Source organism: Ursus americanus, chromosome 35 (assembly GCF_024610735.1).
Source record: "Ursus americanus isolate L20-20 chromosome 35, mUrsAme1.1.p, whole genome shotgun sequence".
NCBI classification, from domain to species: Eukaryota; Metazoa; Chordata; class Mammalia; order Carnivora; family Ursidae; genus Ursus; species Ursus americanus.
Genome location: NC_142161.1, coordinates 5,199,807 through 5,210,882, shown reverse-complemented (window position 1 = coordinate 5,210,882; position 11,076 = coordinate 5,199,807). Strand labels below are relative to the sequence as shown.

The 11,076-nt window shown below is 46.7% G+C and overlaps 1 long non-coding RNA gene across 1 annotated transcript; it reads left to right on the top strand.

Annotated features, from left to right (window-relative positions):
• The first annotated feature begins 2,025 nt into the window (after nucleotides 1-2,025).
• LOC148107096 (uncharacterized) lies at nucleotides 2,026-10,845 on the top strand. Its single transcript, XR_015723045.1, has 2 exons — nucleotides 2,026-5,962; nucleotides 6,083-10,845. It is a non-coding gene; the product is annotated as an uncharacterized LOC148107096 (long non-coding RNA).
• Nucleotides 10,846-11,076: the final 231 nt, after the last annotated feature.

The following is an 11,076-nucleotide window of genomic DNA, read 5'->3' as shown; positions in this document are numbered from 1 at the left end:
GCTGAGGTTGGGGGAGGGGGAGGGAGCCCACACCTCAAAGAGCAAAGGGTTCTGAAAAAAGGGAATTCTGGCCTGGGAGCCTAGTGAAGATCACATGGCCCCTCCTCGCCTGGGCAGGGTTGATATTTGGTCTCCAGCACCATTTCTTTGGAGAGAGCAAGGGGACATTAGGGAGGGGATCTGTGGACAGGAGAAGGTAGAGGGAAGGCAAGGGGTGTGGGTGTCTCTAGCTCCTACTCTTCACCAAGCTGGTTTGTTGGAGACTGGGGGGGGGGGGTTGGGGGGTGAGGGAGGGTAAGGAAATCTTTGGGGGAAATGTGTGGCTGTGTAGGCGTCTCTTTGAAACGGGGAACATTAATAGGCAATGGGATGGCTCTTGTATGTATGGAGGTGGTACCATCTGCAGATCCTGAGGAAATGCCTTCCTGTTGGGGGGACACTCCCATCTTCCTTGAGGCGGACAGTCACCTGGGATGGCATTTAAATCTTGCATTTTGCAATAATCATCCTAGGTTGGTCATTGACACAAGTCTGGACTGGGCAGCGTGGGAGGGCTGTGGGATAACAGCGACCTTTACTGAACGCCTACTTATTAAATGTGGCAAGGGGTTGGTGCTTTTTATACATTTTATTGAATATTTCTAATCTGCTGAAGCATTTTTATCCCCGCATGTGAAATCAGAGTGAGTCATGACGCTCTGACCTGCTGTGTATGTTGAATAGCTATGCTTCGTTTTTCTGACGTTGTTGGGGAATGACAGTTTTCATAGAAATTAATTTTCTCTGAACTGGAATTTTCCTTTCAGCACTGTTGTTTTAATCATTAAATACCTAGTCTTTAAATTATACAAATAACACATGTTCATGATTTTATTTTATTTATTTATTTATTTTTAAAGATTTTATTTATTTATTCGACAGAGATAGAGACAGCCAGCGAGAGAGGGAACACAGGCAGGGGGAGTGGGAGAGGAAGAAGCAGGCTCCTAGCGGAGGAGCCTGATGTGGGGCTCGATCCCACAACGCCAGGATCACGCCCTGAGCCGAAGGCAGACGCTTAACCGCTGTGCCACCCAGGCGCCCCCATGTTCATGATTTTAAAAAGAAACAGAAGGTTTTAAAGTGAAAAGTAAAAAGGTAACTCTTCCTTATGCTGCTTCTATCTGCTCCCCAGGTAACTCCTGGTCTGGTATATTCTTCTAGAAGTTTCCTATGCATTACATGCATTTTTCCCTTAAAAATGTTTCCCACAAATGGAAGAACACTATTCATACTGTCCTTCAAACTGCTTGTTTCCTTCCTTTCTCCCCTTTTCTCCTTTATTTCTTTCATTTCTTAAAATACATTCTTAGAAAATGTTCTGAGTGGTACACAATTATTCTCTCTCTCCCTTTTAAAAATAGCTGTACAGTATTCCATTGTGTGGATATTCCATAATTTATTTAGCCAGTCTCCTAGTGATGAACATTTAAGTCCCTTCCAGTGTTTTGCTATTTCAAACAGAGCTACAGTGTACAAGCTTGGGTGTATATATGTTTTGTGTTTGGTGCAAGTACATTTGTACCGTGGGTCAAATGTTTTCAATTGATGGCTATGGTCAAATTACCTTTGAAAAAGGTTTGACCAGTTCTGATGGATTTGTTTTCTTCAAGTGAGTTTTCCTGTTGTCCTAACCTCTGCTACGTGGTACATAGAATGGTTTAAACTTTGGTCGACGGCAGAAGCTTGGTAAGAGTGGTGACACAGTGTGGCCTTGGTGGCTGGGAGCCTGTGGAGGTTGCTGGGTCCTGCTGACCTGCAGGCTGCACGCTTGATGGGTACTCACTTCCGCCCACGTTCGCTCTCGAAGGCGCCAGCCCTGTGATGCCAGATCTTAGGATTTTTTATTTATTTATTTATTTATTATTATTATTATTTTTAAAGATTTTATTTATTTATTCGACAGAGATAGAGACAGCCAGTGAGAGAGGGAACACAAGCAGGGGGAGTGGGAGAGGAAGAAGCAGGCTCATAGCGGAAGAGCCTGATGTGAGGCTTGATCCCATAACGCCGGGATCACGCCCTGAGCCGAAGGCAGACGCCTAACCGCTGTGCCACCCAGGTGCCCCAGATCTTAGGATTTTTTAAACCGAAGGTAGAGATCTGGATTTTCATATGAACTCTTTGATTTTTGAATGTAGGCAACTAATTTACTTAAAAAAAAAAAAAAAAAAGCAAAAACATCCCCTCCCCAAAAAAGCACCCCCAAAACAAAACCCAAAACTAAAGCAGCGAACATATCTGTCAGTGACAGAGACTGACACGTCTCTGGTCATTCAAATGCAGTGGCTTGCTTGGGGCGCCCGGCTGGCTCAGTCCGCAGAGCACGTGACTCTTGATCTCAGGTGTGAGTTCAAGCCCTATGTTGGGTGTCAAGTTGACAGAAGACAAAACAAACTAAGGAAAAGTAGAAATGCAATGGCTTATTCATTTTGTGAGATACTGACCTGTCTAGAAGCTCCTAACTCTATTGTATAGCTTATTGAGTTTCTGGTTTTTCAATTTTTGTCCCCGATTGCCCTGTATTCAGGTCGCTGTTCATGAACACCATTTAGTTTCATGCATCCAGTCTTTGTACAGGCCCTTTTCAGGAGCTCCAGGCAGCGGTAGATAGAAGGTTCTCATAAGACAGGCATTGGCTTCTCTTTTCCCTCACGCCCAGGATTGCTTTTGCCACTTTATTAAGAACGGGTGGCGGGGGGGGGGGTGTTCCCCAGTCTATTTTCAGGTAGCAGTTGGCCCCATCTTGGGCTTCAGTGCTCTCTGCTACTGGTCCCTTCTGGCAACTCCAGGATCCTAGCTTTCTTGTGGTTTCCACGTGGATGCTGAGTTGCAGGCTTTGGGGCAGGGACAAGATGAGGAAGGCCACTCTTCCCCAGCTGCCTCATTCTTTATTCCTCACGATCCCATCACTCCAAGAAATTCTCAGAGGAATTGGGGGTAGCGTGAATTACAATATAGAGGGAGAGATCACCCCAAAGGGATGCCAAATATGACTTCCTCTTGGGTCCCTTATAGGCACAAATTCCCTGTTTTCAAAATTGTGGTTTCCCCCTTTTCTCCCACAGAGACAGTCCTTATAAGATGCAGGTGTGGAGATGCAGAAAACAGCTCAGATCTTCCTTCTAGAAAGGACTGGTGCTGGCTCCTGGGAGGCTGATTAGCGGCCAGCCGTCAGCCGCCAGTGAACTCCTTCTCAGGCTGGCCCCAGTCACTGATTAGCAGGGCAGCGGAACAAGGACCTTCCTGTTTGTGCCCAACACGGGGCTCCTCTAACGCACCATCTTTGCTTTAGAGCTTCCTGTTGGGCTGGCCTTATTGTCAGATGTGCTCACGTCCAACAGCTCTTCCTCCTCGGGGCTTCTTTCTCCCTCTCCTTTTGCAGGTGTTACTCCCACTCAGCCCTTTTGACTCCTGACTCCAACCAGGCATTTGCTTCACCGAGGACTCACTGGCAGCCTCTTTTGTTACCAAAACCCAAGTGTGGCTGCTTGGCATTCGAAAGCCATACTCTAGAGACAAGTGTCGGTTGGGAGGGAAAGTTTGCTTTATTTAGGAAGCGGATAACCCGAGAAGATGGTGGACTAGTGTCCAAAGACCATCTCCAAAGTCCTGAACCAAATAGGGTTTTTCAGGGGGAAGCACCGGGAAGTGGTGAGGGTCCACACGCTGGGGAAGCACTCATGTAGCAGTTCATTATTCTTTTTTTTTTTTTTTTTAAAGATTTTATTTATTTATTTGACAGAGAGAGAGACAGCCAGCAAGAGAGGGAACACAAGCAGGGGGAGTGGGAGAGGAAGAAGCAGGCTCATAGCGGAGGAGCCTGATGTGGGGCTCGATCCCATAACGCCGGGATCACGCCCTGAGCCGAAGGCAGACGCTTAACGACTGAGCCACCCAGGCGCCCCAACAGTTCATTATTCTTGATATGATCTCAAGCAGACTTGCTAGCATCAGGGGAAGCCTAGTTTCTAGTGTGGTCAAGCTTGATCTTCTTAGAATATCTGGTTCCTTATTTCCTCAGAGTCAGTATTCTGTTGACATCCCAGAGAAGCTATAATTAGTTCAGCCATCAGCTAGAGGGCACAGATCAAGGGCTAAAGGTCTTTCGCCTTGAAGCACAGTTAACAGTTTCTTCAGAATCTTTCCAATGCAACAACAGGAGCTCTTCTCCCAGAGGATCTGGCCTTGCCTGGAATCAGAGCCTCGGAGAAGTCTGAAGCAAGAGTCTCCTGAAGCTATTAACTCCTGCTAGTTTGACTTATTTGTCGGGGGGCATTGGTGGAAAATTGCAGGGTGGGCTTTGGCTGGCTCCGGCCGGCACGATAGTGCAAGCCTGGTTCTGGAACTCCACGTGTTCCTGTGAGATCTCACTGGCAGGGTGAGACGAGCACATGTCCCCTTGCCTCTCCTGAGGTATTCCGTTTTCCTGTGAGGAACTGAACACACACACACACACACACACACACACGCATCCTTCCAAGGACCAGCAGCCATTCTCAGGGACAATGCTACCCAAAGCTACATTAAGAAAGAGAGCCGTGTTCCCAGAGGTGCCAGCCTGCCCTCTCTGGAGATAACATTTGACATTATTATGCAAAGCAGTTTCGGTTCCTTTACCTTGCTGTCAGAACAGTGTACGAGGCCTGTGGTATGAAGGGAATAAGCCCCGTCACGAGCCTTGCCAAAGGACCGAGCAGTCTGCTTCTGAGGGCTTTCTCCTTTGTTGGGCCAGATCAAATTCTTTTTTTTTTTTTTTTGAAGATTTTATTTATTTATTTGACAGAGATAGAGACAGCCAGCGAGAGAGGGAACACAAGCAGGGGGAGTGGGAGAGGAAGAAGCAGGCTCATAGCGGAGGAGCCTGATGTGGGGCTCGATCCCACAACGCCGGGATCACGCCTTGAGCCGAAGGCAGACGCTTAACCGCTGTGCCACCCAGGCGCCCCATGGATTCGATTTGGAATCCAGATCAAATTCTCGAGCCAAACGGCACTCCTTTTAATTTCTGCAAAGGAAATGGGGAAGCATTAATTATCCTTTTGTCTCAAGCAAACCCTTGGGAGTGAAGGGCATGGGTGTGTTTGTCCTTCTGGTTGTGAACGCTCTACCCACTCATTTTGAATGTAATGACGTCGGGAGGGTTCTTACCTTCTGATACTTCTTATAAAGAATCGCGCGATGCATACATTCTGCACCTTGTTTTTTAAAACAACCTGTTTATTTTGAAGCATTGACAGACTCCAAAGTAGGACCTAGTGTCCCAGGGTATGCTGCCTTCAGTGTCCCCCAGTGACGACACCTTACAGAGGTGACATCTGTAATACAATATCAAGACCGGGACATTGACGCTGATGCAATACAGTTAACTAGAGCAAAGGCCCTATTCAGTGTTCATTTTTTATGTGCACTCATTCGTGTGCCAGTGTGTGTGTGGGGGGGCGTCCGCTGCTTAACCTGCTTGGTGTATCTTGGAGATCTTTGACGAGCAGGGCCATACAGATCCACTTCATTCTTGTTCCTTCTTTCATTATCTGGATGGACTATCATGTGCCAGTCCCCTGTTGTTTTTAGTTGTTTTTGACTTTTCTCGAATACAGATGATGTTGCAATAGCATCTTTGTACACATAGCTAGGAGAACTCATACTAAACCCACGTCAATAGTTGAGTCATTAAGCCAGGGATATGTACCTTTGGCATTTGATAGAAATTGTCAGTTGCCCTCCAGAAAAGCTTGCCCTTCTCTGGTCTCAGGGAACCTTCCTAAAGGGCAATTCAGTGGGATGGCACCCGGGTCCTCACAGCCTCCTGGCGTGTAGTTTCACCGAACATCTTAATTTTTGCCTATCTGGGTGAAAACATTTTTTTTTAAATTTACATTTCTTTATTAAGATGATTGAATATCTTTTCATATGTTTACAGGTATTTGTATTTCTTGTTTCATAAACTGCTTATTCTTGTCCTTTGTCCACTTTTATTGGGTTGTTTACTCTGTTTTCTTTTTCTTTTTTTTAATATTTTATTTATTTATTTATTTGACAGAGACAGAGACAGCCAGCGAGAGAGGGAACACAAGCAGGGGGAGTGGGAGAGGAAGAAGCAGGCTCATAGCGGAGGAGCCTGATGTGGGGCTCGATCCCAGAACGCCGGGATCACGCCCTGAGCCGAAGGCAGACGCTTAACCGCTGTGCCACCCAGGTGCCCCTGTTTACTCTGTTTTCTTATCTAGTCTTATAAACTCTTTATGAAAGGACATTAACTGTTTGATTGTCGTGACTTGCAAATATTTTTCTCAGTTTGACTGTTGAATTTATGTCTTTTTAATGTCATGTAGGTGTTTTAAATTTTTATGGACTCAGATTTATTTATCTTTTCTCCTATGGCTTCTGAGTTTTATGTCATGCTCAGAAAGGCCTTTCTTACTCCAAGAGGATAAAGAAATACATGTTTTCATGTAGTTATTCAATATTTGTGTGTGTGTTTAAATCTTTGGGCCATCTGATATTTGTGTTTGTATGAGAAGTGAAATAGAGACCCAGGTTAACCTTTTCCCCCAATGGTTAGCCAGTTATCTCAGCCCTGTTGGAGTTTTTCCCTCCACGTCTTGATTTCTTCATTATTCCCATATGTATTTGAGCCTATTTCTGGATTCTATCTCATTCCATTGATTTGTCTATCTGTTCCCAAGTCAGGATTTTAATAGCTATTGCAGAGAGGAAAAAAGAAAGTGGAAAAAGTGCCATAAAATAATTTCAAATAGAATGGCATGGCAATTCAGAGGAGGGAGAGAGTATTTTTAGTTCGGGTGGTCTGGAAAAGCTTTATGAAAGAGAGACATTTAAGAGGAGCTTTAATGAGCTTCATTAGTCAAAGGGAATAAAAAACAAAGACATGGAGGGGCGCCTGGGTGGCACAGCGGTTAAGCGTCTGCCTTCGGCTCAGGGCGTGATCCCGGCGTTATGGGATCGAGCCCCACATCAGGCTCCTCCACTATGAGCCTGCTTCTTCCTCTCCCACTCCCCCTGCTTGTGTTCCCTCTCTCGCTGGCTGTCTCTCTCTCTGTTAATAAAATAAATAAAATCTAAAAAAAAAAACAAAAAACAAAGACATGGAGGCAGGAAGTGGTGTATATTCGTGCAGACGCCCCGTTGGTACTTCTGCAAAGGAGCCCATACTCCACCCCTTGGGTTTTTATGCATGCGTGTCTTGAAATCAGTCAAGAGCATAAGGAAATTTTTGTACTACTCTTTGGAGTCATTTTGAGGATACATTTATTGACCATAATAGCTACAAGTTGAGCGCCTACTATTTGCTAGGGATATCTGTGTCAATTCTGATTCTTATCACCGCGAGCAAAGTTGATATTATTATTCTCATTTTAGGAATGAGGAAAAGCCTCAAGCAGGTAAAATAACAGATCCTAAGGGGCTGCGTTGAGATGCAAATCCATGGCCAGCAAATAAAAAACCAAAACGCAGCAATGAAAAACCAGAGCAGAAAACGTAGCAGTCTCTCCTCTGCCCGCGTCCCCTGGGTTCTCTGTACTTCCGTGCAGGGCAGGGGAAATCCAGGGCCTGCTCTTTCCCCAAAGGCAGGATGTTGTTGGAAGGTACGGGAGAGCCAGGGGCCTAAGAATGTCCCTTCCCTCCCTCCACGGCCCTTAACCAAAGACCGTTGGGAATGAGATACACACACTCTAAATCTTTTTGTCTTCTCCCTGAGATGCCTTTGAGGTGTGACCCACAGTGTCCCCCAAGCCCCCCTAAGTCCAGATTACCCTCTGCGTGACTTGGCTCGATATTGCACCTTACGTGGCCTAGCCTCCTCACCTCCTCTAACTCTTTTCCCTGAAAATATCTCTTAATAAATCTCTTTCAGAAAGAGATAAATAGGGGGCGCCTGGGTGGCACAGCGGTTAAGCGTCTGCCTTCGGCTCAGGGCGTGATCCCGGCGTTATGGGATCGAGCCCCACATCAGGCTCCTCCGCTATGAGCCTGCTTCTTCCTCTCCCACTCCCCTTGCTTGTGTTCCCTCTCTCACTGGCTCTCTCTCTCTGTCGAATAAATAAAAATAAAATCTTAAAAAAAAAAAGAAAGAGATAAATAAATCTCTTTAAGAAAGCTCTGTTTCGGTGACGTAGAGGTGTGAGCATGTGTGCGTGTGCGTGCGTGTGGGTGTCTGTATATCGGGTTGCCGTTTAACTTGCATTTCTTCCTGGGAAGCTAAAAAGGTTGAAAGCCACTGTCCTATAGCACATTAAGCTGTCTCTATTTGTGTAGAGTTCACTGAGCTGGAAAGTTTCCTGGGCGCTCCAAATTCAGAACTGCGGATCATTTTCCAGGTCTTATTGCCTATTTGAGTACAGCGACTTAAAAGATATTGAATAAAAATGCATTAGTCATGGGCCTAGAGAACACCATCAACTTTGACACAATTGGTTAGGCTGGGCTTTGAACTTCTTTGGGCAGTCAAGCCTGCCGAATAGCTTTCAAAGTCCAGATTTCCCTTTGCTAAGGTTGATAAATATGGTATAAAGGTCATGATGGTTGAGTGTTCATTTTTTGCAGACTGGCAGAAATAGGAAGACCAAGTTTGCCTTGGAGCAGAGCCAGAGGGTATGCCTGACTGCACGGCAGAATATTCATCCCAGAGCTCTGGCCTTCGGTGGAGAGAGGTGGGGTGTTCAGAATTGCTCTGCATTTCCCCAGGGGGGCTAAATGCAGGACCCTTAAAGGAAGGGAGGATGACACATCACCATGATCCCCAACAGCCAATGAGACCGAGCAAAGAGGTCAGACAAGCTTCTGTCGGTCAGATCAGTAGAGGTCCCAGGGCAGACCTGGCTGCCGCAGTCCCCTGGAGGCCATGAGTGGAGAGGAAAGAGCACCAGCTCCCAAAGTGCAGCGGAGATGAACTCTGGAAGGCAGAGCAAAGAAAGGGCAAGACACCCATCTCCCCAGCAAAGCCTTGGGAGCCCTGCCATTGTGGTGTCAGTCGAAGATCCTTAGTTGTCAGTACATGATGTAAGATTGGGTCCATATTTAGTAAAGAGCTAAGATAATATTGAAAATTCAATGGAATGGTTAAGGAAAAAGGAAGGAGAGGTCAGCTTATGAGGTTTTGGCGAAAGACAGCTGTGAGTTAAGAATTTATAGGGTTTCTAGTATTGTCCCGGGGGAAAGCCATGTTTTCTGGTAGATGCGGCCATCTTGGTCACCCCAAAGGTGTGCTGCAGTGTGGAAGGTGGGTGCTTGTTAGGACGGTCAAGGTCTGGTTGAAGGATCCTTCAGCACCAGCCAACTCCCTCCCAGCTGATTCTGCATTCGTTCCGCTGCTTTCCGATTGTTGTTCCGGGTACGAGGTGTGGGTCCCGGCTAACACCGTTTCTCATCACTGGGAGGTAACGTTCCCCCCTGAAATCTACTCCATTGGTTTTTGAGACTCAATCAATTTCATGTGAGTTTGGGTTGTGAGAGTCAGTATCATATTCCCCCCAAGGTGTTGACTACCCAAGTTCTAGGCTGACCAGTCCGAGAGCCATGCCCGGGGAGCCATGCCAGGGGCAGGACCCTGCGAGGCCTGAAATGCGCAGTCAGATCTCACCGGTTCCAAGACCGCAGAAGAGTACCAGACCCCCGCCCAGCTGAGCTGCCAACCCTGGGGGAGGCAGTACAAGCTGGTTCCTGATACGGTGAGACTCTAGAACTCAGCCGTAAAGCGGGTGTGGGCACCCACATGGGGGTGGGGCAAGAGGAAGCTTCGACTTGAGGGAGCAAAGCAAGGGTGGAATGTGTGTGGGGGTTAGTTTTGTCCTCAGTTTCCATCCTGACTGCTGTTTCTGGAAAATTAAGTGAGAAAGAAGTCTTTCGGCTCTTTCTCCAGGGGCAGCTCTGCTCAATCCAGTGGTGAGGAGAGACTCCCTAGCTCAGGGTTCTATCTGTGTGGGACATTCGGGTGGGGTGGGGTGGCTCCCATGAGGCACGGTGGGGCGGGCTGGCTCCTAGTGCCCGAGTATTCAGTATTTTAAACTTTGTAATATTCATGCGGTACTTTCACATAAATCTCATACTGTAATTGTTGCAAGGATGCACATTTTTTACCCAAAGCAGATTCTAATTAATCAACAGTATGCTGATTAAGCATCTGCAGGAGGAGCACCGTGCTGAACACTGTAGGAGATTAAAGATTTACGGCCTGAACTTAGTCCTTGCACGCAAGGAATTTACAATCTAGCTGAGGGGCTAGGACATGTCAATGAAACATCCCGAAAACAACTGCTAAAAAAAAGTGCTAAACTAAGTGTTATTTATCTGCGCCTCTTTCCCAGCCTTCCATTGCATCTCTCCCCCGCCCTCCCCCGCAAGCTCTCCCTGGCCCCAGGGAGGGTTCTGGAGGTTCTAGGCGGATAACACAATCCTGCCTCCCATGCCCCACCCGTTCTTCACTCCAGCGTCTCAGTCCCCTCCCTGCCTACAAGGCTCTGTGGGGGTAGTTGGGAGTAGGCGTTCCTATGGAGATCTCTCCAGAAAATGGACCCTGCAAAGGTGATCCGGTCAGATAAAAATAGGTCTAATGTTTTTGTTCATTTTCTGTCAAAATTGAATGGGTTTGGTTCGTTGAATGGACACCTTGTTAAGTTGATAAGCATCTGCTGGGTCTCACACGTGCAGAAGGAAGATAAAAGGCCATCAGGAGGCCAGGGTGTGGACTTCTTGGGGGCTCCTTTGGTTGCTTTTCCAGGTTCTCTCACTATGCCTTTATTATACCCATATTCTTAAAATAAACTCCTTCCAGACTAGTGCTAATGCTGTGAGTGTAATCATTTGTGTGTGGTCCTTTGAACTAGACAGGTTCAAGAGAGTGACAGAAGTATTACTGGAACCAGCTTCTGCTCTTGGGCCGGCCTTCCTCAACAGGGGCTCCAGAAGAGAATTGAGGTCTATAGAATATTATTTGGGTGACTACTTTCTCAGTTCTCCCAAGGATGGTACGTAGCTCATAGCTCATACCACTCTAAAAGGGGGGTAGTTTATTAC